The 13,560-nt window shown below is 45.8% G+C and overlaps 1 pseudogene; it reads left to right on the top strand.

Moving 5' to 3' along the window:
* The first annotated feature begins 504 nt into the window (after positions 1-504).
* On the top strand, positions 505-5,616 carry LOC103216786 (histone H2A.Z pseudogene; annotated as a pseudogene).
* The last annotated feature ends 7,944 nt before the right edge of the window (positions 5,617-13,560 follow it).

Raw genomic sequence — 13,560 nt, 5'->3', positions numbered from 1 at the left:
TTTTTTTGTAGAAGCAGGGTTTAGCTGTGTTGCCCAGGCTGGTCTTGAACCCCTGAGCTCAAGCGATCCTCCTGCCTTGGCCTCCCAAAGTGCTGGGATTACAGAAGTGAGCCACCGCACCCAGCCAGATAGTAGCCATCTTAATGGAGTGAGATGGCTTACTTTTAAAAATTATTTCTAAACTGAACCCAGACCCTGGCATATCAGAGGTGGTTACAGAGTGAACGCATCTGACACACAGTCGAGGTAATTTTGTTTTCCAGGGTTTGTTCCATGAATAAACAGTCTCTGAGAGGCTGGTATCTTGTCCAAGTGTCAAGAGCTTGAATTTGAATTGTCTAACTGAAAGGCAGCATATTCTGTATGACGCAGTGGTCCTGCCTACGGGCTTGCTTTCCCCTGCCAGGCCCCCAAAGCGGACCGCCCTCTGTCCTCGAGGGGAGTGGCTTCTTTCACAGGAGAGGCCGCTCCTGCCGTAGTCACGTCTCTACCTCGTTCTACCCTATGCAAGGCAAACAAACCCAGAAGAAAGAAACCCATTGCCATGCAAAATCCAGTGACCCCAAACCCAACCAGACCACCAGGGATGTTCTGGGAGTCTGGGTTGGTGACAGGAGCACAGCCAGCCCTCCCCTGCAACACCGAGTGCCTGGTGGGGCAGAGCGAGTCACATTTCAGCCTCACTCACAGGCCAGCTTGAAATGCTGCCCAGCCACCACTGCCTCCTGAGAACTCCTCCGGATGCCTGCAGGCTTATGTGGGGCTGAGTCACTTCCTCACCTTAATTCTACCCTAATACCTTCCCTTTCTCTGCCGCTTTACTCCTGGCACCACTGTCTGGGTGTGGAATGTCTGGGGAAGCTGTGCAGGTGGGTTGGCTGAGCTGTCTGCCCAGATACCACGAGCATGGCTGGGGAGAGAGGATGCAGGGGTAAAAGTAAAGCCAGATTTGTCTGCTGGCTCTTAAGCGCGTCCTAATCCCCTCAGTCAGTTTGATCTTCGCAAACATGAGCACAGGTCAATATCTCTAAGCAGGGATCCTGAGGGGCTGGTGGAGGATGGAGGAGAGGATGGATGAAGAGGAACAGGAAGTGGGAGGGACAGTGATGGCTGCTTTGGCTTTTAGAAACTTCCATCCCACGTTACTTTCCCTGGGGAAGCTCCCACCTCCCATCCCTGGGAGAACAGACTGCATCCTGAAAGGTCAAGTTCCAGGTCATGTTAAATATGATGGTTTCCTGGATGAGTCTAAGGAGGCATCATTAATATTTTCAGCCTATTTCCAGAAGTCCTGCTGTTCCTCTTACCTACGCATATGCTGTCCTTCCCTGTGTACAACTTAACTTTCCTTTTCAGGTTTTGGATGCTTTGTCTTTACATTGCTTTGTGTGTTTGCCTGCCTTAGGCTGTACGTTTGGAGATAGAAATTGGGTCAAAGTTTTAATTTTTATTTAAGTTATTCATTTACATAGTTTAAAAAGTCAAAGGATGGTGCAAGACTTATGAAAAAGAGCCCTCTCCCTTCCCCTTAGCAGAGATAATCACCTTCATTTTTTTTTTTTTTTTTGAGACAGGGTGTCGCTCTGTCACCCAGGCTGGAGTGCAGTGACATGATCTCAGCTCACTGCAACCTCCACCTCCCAGATTCAAGCGATTCTCATCTTGCCTCAGCCTCCCGAGTAGCTGGGATTATAGGCGTATGCCACCATACCTGGCTAATTTTTGTATTTTTAGTAGAGACGGGGTTTCGCCATGTTGGCCAGGCTGGTCTTGAGCTCCTGACTTCAAGTGATCCACCCGCCTCGGCCTCCCAAAGTGCTGGGAATACAGGCATGAGCCAGTACACCTGGCCATCTTCAATTTTTATAGCTCATTCTTTTGGCATTTATCTCCATTTCCCTCAATAATATTATTTTATTACTACGTCATACTTTTTCAGTTTTAGGCACTATTTATTGTCTTCCGTACTCGAACAACTCATGCGCCCTTCCTGGCCTCCATCTTTCCACTATAGTTATACAATAATTTGGTTAGAGCAGTAGCCAGTATTTACATTATTACCACTATGTAAACACTATTACCATGTGATGGACTATGCACAATTTTTTATTTTCCCTGGAGCTAATAATTATCTCCACCCCCACTTCATTTACTTAGTTTCCTATGTATTTAATGCTAAGCTCTTTCAGTTGTTGAAATATTCCCTCAATACTTTCAGATGATATTCTACCAATTTTATTTTCTTGAAGAAACCTCTCTTAGACATGGCTGGGCACAGTGGCTCACACCTGTAATCCCAGCACTTTGGGAGGACAACATGGGTGGATCGCCTGAGGTCAGGAGTTTGAGACCAGCCTGGCCAGCATGGTAAAACCCTGTCTCTACTAAAAATACAAAAAATTAGCCGGGCATGGTGGCAGGTGCCTGTAATCCCGGCTACTCGGGAGGCTGTGGCAGGAGAATTGCTTCAACTCGGGAGGCAGAGGTTGCAGTGAGCCGAGATCACACCATTGTATTCCAGCCTGGGTGACAAGAGCAAAACTCCGTCTCAAAAAAAAGAAAAGAAGAAATCTCTCTTAGACGTTTCTGACCTTATCTGGTCTAGGCTGGTTGTCCTACAGGACTGTTGCATTGTTGTCATCTTGCAGTCTCTTTTTACCAACATCCTGGGGGATTCTCTTTGTCTATCACATGTCAGATTCCTGTTTCCCCTTGTCTTTTTCTTGGTTTACTACCTTATTTTGGTGAAACACATCCTTCAGGAGCCTCCTGAGTATATAAACATTTTTTACTGAACCTTAAATAACTCAAATGTCTTTTTCTATCTTCAACCTTGATTGATAGTTTGGTTGGGTATAAAATTTTAAGTTGTATGGCTGGTTACCATGGCTCACACCTGTAATCCCAGCACTATGGGAATACGAGGTAGGCAGATCACTTGAGGTCAGGAGTTTGAGACCAGCCTGGCCAACTTGGTGAAACCCTGTCTCTACTAAAAATACAAAAAATTAGTCAGGTCTGGTGGCTAATGCCTATAATCCCAGCTACATGGGAGACTGAGGCAGGAGAATTGCTTGAAGTCAGAAGACAGAGGTTGCAGCAAGCTGAGATTGCACCACTACATTCCAGCCTGGGTGACAGAGTGAGACTTTGTCTCAAAAAAAAAAAAAAAAAAAAGAATTACGTTGGAGATGATTTTCCTTTGGAAATTTGAAAGCATTGCTTGTCTTCTAACTCCCAGTGCATCTATTGAAACATTCAAGCCACTGTTAATTCCTGACCTGCTCCCCTTTCCCTTCAGAAACTTGCAGGATCTTCTCTTTGTCTTCAGTGTTCTAAATTACAATGATTTGCCTTGATGTTGGTCTCTTTTAATCCATTGGGCCAAGAACATCTTGGGCCCTTTTAAACGGGAAATATATGTCTCCGTTTTTGAAAATTTTCTTTGGGTATTTTATTTTATTTTATTTGAGATGGAGTTTTGCTCTGTCACCCGGCTAGAGTGCAGTGGCACAATCTCGGCTCACTGGAACCTCCCCCTCCCGAGTTCAAGTGATTCTCCTGCCTCAGCTTCCTGAGTAGCTGGGATTACAAGCGCCTGTCACCACACTTGGCTAATTTTTTGTATTTTTAGTACAGATGAGGTTTCATATGTTGGCCAAGCTGGTCTCAAACTCCTGATCTCATGATCCACCCACCTTGGCCTCCCAAAGTGCTGGAATTACAGGTGTGAGCAATCGTGCCCAGCCCGGGTGTTTCTTTGAGCATTTCCTCCACTCCTTCTTCTCTGTTGTTTTTTTTTGTTTATTTATTTGTTTGTTTATTTATTTATTTATTTTTCTGGAATTCCTATTATTCAGAAAGTGGAATTCCTGTATTAGGCCTCTAATTTTCTTTCTTTTTTTTTTTTTTGAGACAGAGTCTTGCTTTGTCGCCCAGGCTGGAGTGCAGTGGCGTGATCTCGGCTCACTGCAAGCTCCGCCTCCCGGGTTCACGCCATTCTCCTGCCTCAGCCTCCGAGTAGCTGGGACTACAGGCGCCACGCCTGGCTAATTTTTTGTATTTTTAGTAGAGACGGGGTTTCACTCTGTTAGCCAGGATGGTCTCGATCTCCTGACCTCATGATCCGCCCGCCTCGGCCTCCCAAAGTGCTGGGATTACAGGCGTGAGCCACCGCGTCCGGCCAGGCCTCTAATTTTCTTATCTCTTCTCTCCTATTTTCTGTGACTATGTTTTTGTAAGCTTTCCTCAATTTTATATTCCGATCCTTCTACTGAGTTTTTGATTTCTCACATTATATTTTTAAGTTTAAAGAGCTCCTTTTGTCCTTTGAATGTTCCCCTAAAAAAAAAAAAAAAAAAATAGTGGCCAGGCATGGTGGCCCATACCTGTAATCCCAGTACTTTGGGAGGCTGAGGTGGAGGACTGAGATCAGGAGTTCAAAACCAGCCTGGGCAGCAAAGTGAGACCCCATCTCTATAAAAAAATGAAAAGATTAGTTGAGTGTGATGGCATGTGCCTGTTGTCCCAACTACATGGGAGGCTGAAGCAGGAGGGCTGCTTGATTCCAGGAGGTCAAGGCTGCAGTAAGCCATGTTCACACCACTGTACTCCAGTCTAGGTGACAGAGTGAGACACGGTCTCAAAAACAACCAAAACCCCAACAGTATTGTGTTTTTGTCTCGGGTTTATATATTTGCAAATTGAATGTCTATATACATTATACTCTTGCTGGGCATAGTGGTTTGTACCTTTAGTGCTAGTTCCTGGGGAGGCAGGGGCAGGAAGATTGCTTAAGCCCAGGAGTTCTGGGCTGTAGCACGCTATGCCGATCGGGTATCCGTACTAAGTTCGGCATCAATATGATGGCCTCCTGGGAGCGGAGGACCATCAGGTTGCCTAAGGAGGGGTGAACTGGCCCGGATCAGAAAAGGAGCAGGTTGGTAGTTTAAATTGCATTACATTGAAGAAATAGATGGTGGGATCTTGCTGGGTGTTTGATTAGCCCTTTCTCTGTCTTGCTTGTTTGAGCTTCAGCAGAATTCGAAACGACTGGCAATAAGGCTGGGAAGGACTCTGGAAAAACCAAGACAAAGGTGGTTTCCCACTCGTAGAGAGCCGACCTGCAGTTCCCAGTGGGACATATTCATCGACACCTGAGATCTAGGACAACCAGTCATGGGCATGTGGGTGCAACTGCCGCAGTGCATAGCATAGCCATCCTAGAGTAACTCACCACAGAGCTACCTGAACTGGCAGCAAAGGCATCAAAAGACTTCAAGGTAAAGCGTATTACCCCTTGTCACTTGCAACTTGCTGTTTGTGAAGATGAAGAATTCTCTTCATCTTCATCTTCTCTCATCAAGGATTCTCTCATCAAGGCTACAATTGCTGGTGGTGGTGTCATTCCACACACTCACAGACCTCTGATGGGGAAGAAAGGACAACAGCAGACTGTCTAAAGGCGGCCTGGATTCCTTATTATCTCGGGACTCTAAGTACTCTACCAACTGTCCAGCATGGTAATTCCAGTGGACTGTGTCTCTGTGAAAAGCACAATTTCATCTTTTTTTTTTTTTTTTTGTAGATAGAGTTTTGCTCTTGTTGCCCAGGCTAGAGTGCAATGGCGTGATCTCAGCTCACTGCAACCTCCGCCTCCCAGGTTCAAGCGATTCTCCTGGCTCAGCCTCCTAAGTAGCTGCGATTATAGGCACGCGCCACCACGCCTGGCTAACTTTTGTATTTTTAGTAGAGATGGGTTTTCATCATGTTGGCCAGGCTGGCCTCGAACTCCTGACATCAGGTGATCCGCCTGCCTTGGCCTCCCAAAGTGCTGGGATTACAGGCGTGAGCCACCGCTCCCAGCCCAAGTTTGTCTTTTTGTAATTGTATCTGAGCAAGCTGGAAGTTTAATTAGCTTTCCAACCGACCAATTTCTGCATTCTAGTCTTAACCATGTTTAAGTGTTACTATGGCTTCAAAGAAGCTATTGATTCCAAAGTAGTGGGTTTTGATTGAGTTTTTAAAAAACTGGATTTTAACGGTGATGCAGAAGTTATAGTAACAAACATTTGGTTTTGTACAGGCATTATTTCCACTCTGGTGCACAAGCTTAATAAAGGTCATATCCAAAACTAAAAAAAGAGAGAGAGAGAGATGGAGCAGGTCAAAACTCCCATGCTGATCAGTTGATCAGTAGTGGGATTACACCTATGAATAACTACTGGACTCTAGTCTGGGCAACACAGCAAGACTCTATCTCAGAAAGGGGGAAAAATATCCATATAAGTATTATGTCTATTTTTGATAGTATTGTGTTCTTGTTTCAGAAATGCATGATTTGTTTTGTTTTTTTTTTTGAGACGGAGTCTTGCTCTGTCACCCAGGCTGGAGTGCAGTGGTATAATCTCTGCTCATTGCAACCTCTGCCTCCTGGGTTCGGGAGATTCTCCTGCCTCAGCCTCCCATGTGCTGGGACTACAGGCGCCCGCCACCACGCCCAGCTAATTTTTGTATTTTTAGTAGAGGCGGGGTTTCACCATGTTGGCCAGGCTGGTCTCGAACTCCTGACCTCAAAGGATCCACCCACCTCGGCCTTCCAAAGTACTGAGATCATAGGTGTGAGCCACCGTGCTCAGCCTGACGCATGCTTTTAAGATCTCGCTAAGAAATAATAATGATAGGTTTTTTGTTGTATTTTTAAAAGTTCTCTTTTCCTTGCATAAAATAATTTTCTCCAAGTAGGTTTTTCCATTTATTTTCATCTCTGCCTTTCATGTTAGAGACTTTGGTCAGATGTCTGATGACTGTTGGTTATCTGAGTAGGGGCACTAAAAAGCTGATTGAAAAGTCTGAGCACATGGGGAGAACTTTTTGACTATGAACTTCATTGCAGGGTGATCTGGCTGAGCCATTCATTGTCGTGAGTATCTTTAGATCTTTTTTTTTTTAGGTAGTCAGAGTCTCCAAAATACATTCTTCAACTGATCACCTGGAGTTATGAAGCCCTAGGAGCTCAGTGAATGAAGAAGGCCGGGGTTTCACACTACAGCTGTAAATGTTTGCTTAATCCCCTGCCGTAAGTACAGACCCCTCTTACTAGCTGAGTCCAGAGTCCTCTAATCTAGAGACCATGCAATTTACTTTCTTCTGGGAATAAACTTTATTTATTTATTTATTTATTTATTTATTTATTTATTTATTTAGAGATGGAGTCTCGCTCTATCACCCAGGCTGGAGTACAGGGGAACGATCTTGGCTCACTGCAACTTCCGCCTCCCAGGTTCAAGAGAGTCTTGTGCTTCAGCTCCCTGAGTAGCTGGGACTACAGGCACATGCCACCTTATCATGCTAATTTTTGTATTTTTTTAGAGGTGGCTTCTTCGTGTTGGCCAGGCTGGTCTCGAACTGCTGGCCTCCCAAAGTGCTGGGATTACAGGTGTGAGCCACCGTGCCCAGCCATCTCCTGGGAATAAACTTTAGTCTCCCACCAATTTTCTGGATGGCAGGATATGAGGAGGGCATTTGGGGTATATAATTTTTTTCTTAAATTTTCAAACAGTTCTCTTGTCCTTAAGCCCCACTTTCACGTCTAATTCTGGTGCCAATTCCTGAGCCTTTTGGAAATTCCACAGAGTAAATCTGGTTGCTTTTAGCTTCTTCTCCTATTCAGTTTAGCTTGGATCGGCTAAAGTAGTTGCCACTCATTCATTTGTTTTCCAGCATCCAAGAGGGCATAGTTGTCTCCATTCCCATTACTAACTCATGGCCCACTCTGCGTATGTACGATCTTTCTAGGATCTCAAGTGAAAACCTCAGGTCTTCGCCAAAGTCTCTCTACTCTGGCTGGGGCCAAACTCCAACTCTCCCAGCCCTGAAAAGCCTCTGAAACTTCAACTCAGCTGTCTAGCTGCAGAGGCTATTCTCTACTCCATCTGCCGGAGTCTTGCCCTGTGTGTGGGAGTTTAGGAGTCAGTGAAGCCTCAAGAAGGAGAATTTTAAAATAATCAATTTCTGGCTGGGCACGGTGGCCCACGCCTGTAATCCCAGCACTTTGGAAGACTGAAGCGGGTGGATCACTTGAGGCCAGGAGTTCGAGACCAGCCTGACCACCATGGCGAAAACCCTGTCCCTACAAAAATACAAAAATTAGCTGGGCATATTGGTCTGCTCCTGTAATCCCAGTTACTTGGGAGGTTGAGGCAGGAGAATCACTTGAACCCAGGAGGCAGAGGTTGCAGTGAGTCGATAGCATGCCACTGCACTCCAGCCTGGGTGACAGAGCGAGATTCTGACTCAAAAAAAATAAAATAATCAACTTTGGCTAGGTGTGGGAGCTCATGTTTGTAATCCCAGCACTTTGGGAGGCCGGGGAGGGAGGATCACTTGAGCCCAGGAGTTTAAGACCAGCCTGGGCAACATAGTGAGACTGCATTTCTGTTAAAAAATTAACAAATTAGCGGGGCTTGGTGATGCATACCTGTAGTCCCAGCTACTTGGGATGCAGAGATGGGAGGATTGCATGAGTCTAGGAGGTCGAGGTTGCAGTGAGATGTGATCGCACCACTATTTTCCAGCCTAGGCAATAGAGGGAGACCCCAACTCAGTAAACAAAATAAAATACAATAACTTTATTGATTTAAAATACAGTACGTTGGGATTTAGGATGGGCGATGCTAATCTCATCGTATTTTAGCTTATTATAACTCTCACTGCCTTAGTAAAATTATTAGGAAACAGTCTAGGACAATATTTTTTTAATGTTCATTCACAGTGTTAGTGAGGATGGGTGAGCTTGACAAAGGCATTCTTCAAAAATAAAAACTGGCCAGGTGTGGTGGCTCACACCTATAATCTCGGCACTTTGGGAGGCTGAGGTGGGAGGATCACTTGAGCCCAGGAATTTGAGGCCAATCTGGGCAACATTGGGAGGCCCCATAGCCGGGCATGGTGGTGTGCACCTGTAGTCCCAGCTCCTTGGAAGGTTGAGGTGGGAGGATCACTTGAGCCCCAGGGGACAAGGCTGCAGTGAGCTGTGATCACTCCACTGTGCTCCAGCCTGGGTGACAGAGCGAGACCCTGTTTCAAAATAAATAAATACAAAATGCAATTAACATATTGATATACTTACAATAAAACTCACTCATTTTAAGAGCACAGTTTAATGGCTTTTGATGACTGTAAACACATGTGTAACCATCACCACAATCAAAATATAGAATATTTTTATCCCTCAAAAACTTCCTTGTGTCCTCAAGAAGAATTTTTAAGCAGAATTTTTGGGTTTCTGCTCTGTGTCTCCTTGCTCTCCCCGAAATCCCCGTTGCCTCAGCAGCCTTGCACTCCCATCTGTTTTCCCCAGCTAATAACACTGCTAGTCTCTCCTTGGACACTGTTTCCCGTCGTCAAGAAAATGTCTTCAGCGTGAAAGCGGGGGTGAACTCTCTCAGTGACCATATCCCTGTACCGGTTGATGTAGCATATCTGCAAAGAGTTTACTATATTTTGTCCGGGCTTTATATTCATTCACAGTAGAGGCCAGGGAAAGATAAATATGATACCTGCTACTCCATCAGACACCTCCATCAGACCTAGAACCAGAGGCTTTAAAATACTTCTTCTTTTTTTTTTTTTTTTTTTATTGAGACAGGTTCTCACTCTGTTGCCCAGGCTGGAGTGCAGTGGTTCGATCTCGGCTCACTGCAAGCTCTGCCTCCTGTGTTCACGCCATTCTCCTGCCTCAGCCTCCCAAGAAGCTGGGACTACAGGTGCCTGCCACCATGCCCAGCTAATTCTTTTGTATTTTTAGTAGAGACAGGGTTCCACCATGTTAGCCAGGATGGTCTCGATCTCCTGACCTCGTGATCCGCCTGCCTTGGCCTCCCAAAGTGCTGGGATTATAGGTGTGAGCCACCGCGCCCAGCCTTTTTTTTTTTTTTTTTTTTTGAAAGGGAGTTTTGCTCTGTCGATCACACTGGAATGCAGTGGTGCAATCTTGACTCACTGAAACTGCCACCTCCCAGGTTCAAGCTATCCTCCTGCCTCAGCCTCCCGAGTAGCTAGGACTACAGGTGTATGCCACCACGCCCAGCTAATTTTTGTATTTTTTCAGCAGAGACGAGGTTTCACCATGTTGACCAGGCTAGTTTCAAACTCCTGACCTCAAGTGATCTATCCAAAGTGCTGGGATTACAGGCATCAGCCACCTCGCCTGGCCTAAAATATATTTTTAAATACACATTTTACGCATTTTCTTGATATATTGGCTAAAACAGGGAACATGCAGAAAACACATCACCGAAGTCTCTTCCTTATGGCAATCAGGAGAGCCCTTATATTTGGAGCTCTCCTGGCATCTTGAAGATAATCCAAAGAGAATGAATCTAGTGGGGCTGTATTCTGTCACTCACTCACTGGGAAGCCTCTGGCCACTCCTGGGGGGTGGGTGGTGGTGGGGTATTGTGATTGTCAAAACAACCACCTGGGAGGCCCTGTGGCATATGATTTTATTTTATTTATTTACGTTTTTTTTTTTTTTGAGACGAAGTCTTGCTCTGTCACCCGGGCTAGAGTGCACTGGTGCGATCTCAGTTCACTGCAACCTCCACTTCCCAAGTTCAAGCGATTCTCCTGCCTCAGTCTCCCAAGTAGCTGGGATTGCAGGTGCCCGCCACCGCGCCTGGCTAATTTTTGTATTTTTAGTAGAGACGGGGTTCACCATGTTGGGCAGGCTGGTCTCAAACCCCTGACCTTGTGATCCACCTGCCTCGGCCTCCTGAAGTGTTGGGATTACAGGTGTGAGCCACTGCGCCTGGCTGTGTGTGATTTTAGAGTCAGATGCAGCAGGGTTTGCATTTTGGCTCTGACATTCACTGTGTACCTGGGGGAAGTGATAGAATCACTCCAAGCTTGGATTTCTTACTTACAAAACAGAGAGAGTAATACCAACCTTGGAGGATGATTAGAAGAGCTAATGATGTAGGCCGGGCGCGGTGGCTCATGCCTGTAATCCCAGCACTTCGGGAGGCCAAGGCGGGCGGATCACGAGGTCAGGAGATTGAGACCATCCTGGCTAACACAGTTAACCCCATCTCTACTAAAAAAAAAAACAAAAAAAATTAGCCGGGCGTGGTGGCGGGTGCCTGTAGTCCCAGCTACTTGGGAGGCTGAGGCAGGAGAATGGTGTGAACCCAGGAGGCGGAGCTTGCAGTGAGCAGAGAGCATCGCGGCACTGCACTCCAGCCTGGGCAACAGAGCGAGACTCTGTCTCAAAAAAAAAAAAAGAAGAGCTAATGATGTAGCATGTCATATGCTCAGCTTAGTGCCTTCTACGTAGCAACACCAGCGTGTGGTGGCCATTGATAGCTCTATTTATGGACAGGAAGATGCTTTGTACCCTGTTAAGTAGTTCATAAACTTGGTGGTCAGCATCTTTTGGACAGCCCAGCATCTATATCCACCTTACTCCACTGTGTGAAGGCCTCCCCTTGCTTCTTGTTCCCCAGGACAGGAATGATAGATATTCACTTTCCCTGTTCCCTCTCTGGTGGCCAGTGTGGCTCACTGGATGCTCCTGCTAAGGAAAACGGGAGAATGTTCTTTGGGCAGTGGGGGCAGAGGCAGCACTGGGTCCCTTGGCATGGAACCCAGTGTTCTAACCAGACCAAGGCTTGGGTGGGATCCAGCTGGACTCTGCTGCCAGTAACCCTTGGTTTTTGTTCATTTTCTCATCCTGGGTTTCTAGCCTTCACGAAGATTCTGTGAGCTGCCTGATATGTTTCCAAAAGCATGACAAAACAAAGCTTTTCCACTTCATTAACCAGATTTGGTTTCTATTTCTTGTTACCAGGAACTCTGATTAATACACTTTGTGCCAAAAACAATGCAAGTCATTAAAAACAGGGCAATGAGGTCTGACACACCTGTGGGACTGAGAACGCCAAGTGAACACACTTGTTCTCCTGGTTGCTCTCTTAGCCTTAAAGACAGGCAACTTATGAAAAAAGAAAAATAGCCAACAAAATTTGAAACCTCAGATGTAAACAAAGAAGTAAAAATTAAAATAGATAGGGCCAGACACAGTGGCTCAAGTCTGTAATCCCAGCACTTTGGGAGGTTGAGGTGGGTAGATCACTTGAGCCCAAGAATTCAACACCAGCCTGGGCAACATGGCAAAACCCGCCTCTGCTAAAAATTCGAAAATTAGCCAGGCATGGTGGCACGTGCCTGTAGTACCAGCTACTCGGGAGGCTGAAGTGGGAGGATGGCTTGAGCCCCAGAGGTGGAGGATAGCAGTGAGTTGAGACTGCATCACTGCACTTCAGCCTGGGTGACAGAGCAAGGCCCTCTCTCAGAGTAAATTAATAAATAAAGAAAATAAAATAGATAACATTTTCTCTTGTCAAATCGATAAATGCCCATACATAGATATATATGCGTGCATATAACAAAGTGATAATAGCTGGTGTTGGCAAGGGAACAAGTGTCCCACAAGGCGACAGAGAGCGTGCACAGCCTGGGCCAGTCCCAAGGATGTCCAGCGGAGTGATGGAAACTTACTAATTGAGAGACACTTTAAAGATGGCTTACTGTTGTCTGAGCCGTTTTTCTTTTTTGGGGATGGAGTCTCTCTATGTTGCCCAGGCTGGCGTGCAGTGGCACAATCTCAACTGACTGCAACTTCTGCCTCTGGGGTTCAACTGATTTTCCTGCCTCAGCCTCCCAAGTAGCTGGGACTACAGGCACCTGCCACCACACCTGCTAATTTTTGTATTTTTAGTAGAGACAGGGTTTCACCATGTTGGCCAGGCTGGTCTTGAACTCCTGACCTCAAATGATCCACCAGCCTCAGCCTCCTAGCCTCCTGGATTACAGGAGTGAGCCACCGTGCTCGGTCTCTGAGCCGTTTTTCTGTAGGACAAGAGCAGGGACAGTAATTACTCCCATATGGGTGGTTTTTCTGGGAAGTATGACTTGGCTGTGCCTTTACAAAAAAGCGTGGTAAAATATATGTAAAATAAAATGTACTATCTTCACTGTTTTTAAGTGTATATTTCAGTGAAATTAAGTACCTTCACATTGTTGTACAAGCAATCTCCAGAACTGTTTTCATCTTACGAAACTGCAACTGTGCACCTTTAAACACTAACTCCCCTTTTCCCCCACCTGCTACCCACGGCAACCACCATTCTATTTTGTTTTTACAAATACGACTGCCCTAGGTATGTCATATAAGTGGAATCACACAGTAGGTGTCCTTCTGTGATTGGCTTATTTCACTTGCATAATGTCTTCAAGGCCCATCCATGATGTAGCAGGTGTCAGAATTTCCTTCCTTTTCAGGGCTGAATCATATTCCACTATATGTATAGGCTACATTTCGTTTCAGTGGACACTTGCGCTGCTTCTGCTTTTTGGCTATTGTGAATAATGTGGCTATGGACATGGGTGTGCAACTATCTATTCATTTGTAGCCTGGGTACCAGCTCGGGTGACCTTCTTTTGAGAGTTCAATAAAATGGACTTGAAATATACATACAGCCGCCCACTACCCCAAAGAAA

The sequence above is a fragment of the Chlorocebus sabaeus genome, chromosome 9 (assembly GCF_047675955.1).
Source record: "Chlorocebus sabaeus isolate Y175 chromosome 9, mChlSab1.0.hap1, whole genome shotgun sequence".
Lineage (NCBI taxonomy): Eukaryota > Metazoa > Chordata > Mammalia > Primates > Cercopithecidae > Chlorocebus > Chlorocebus sabaeus.
The sequence above is the reverse complement of the archived record's forward strand: the minus strand, read 5'-3'. Positions and strand labels throughout refer to the sequence as shown.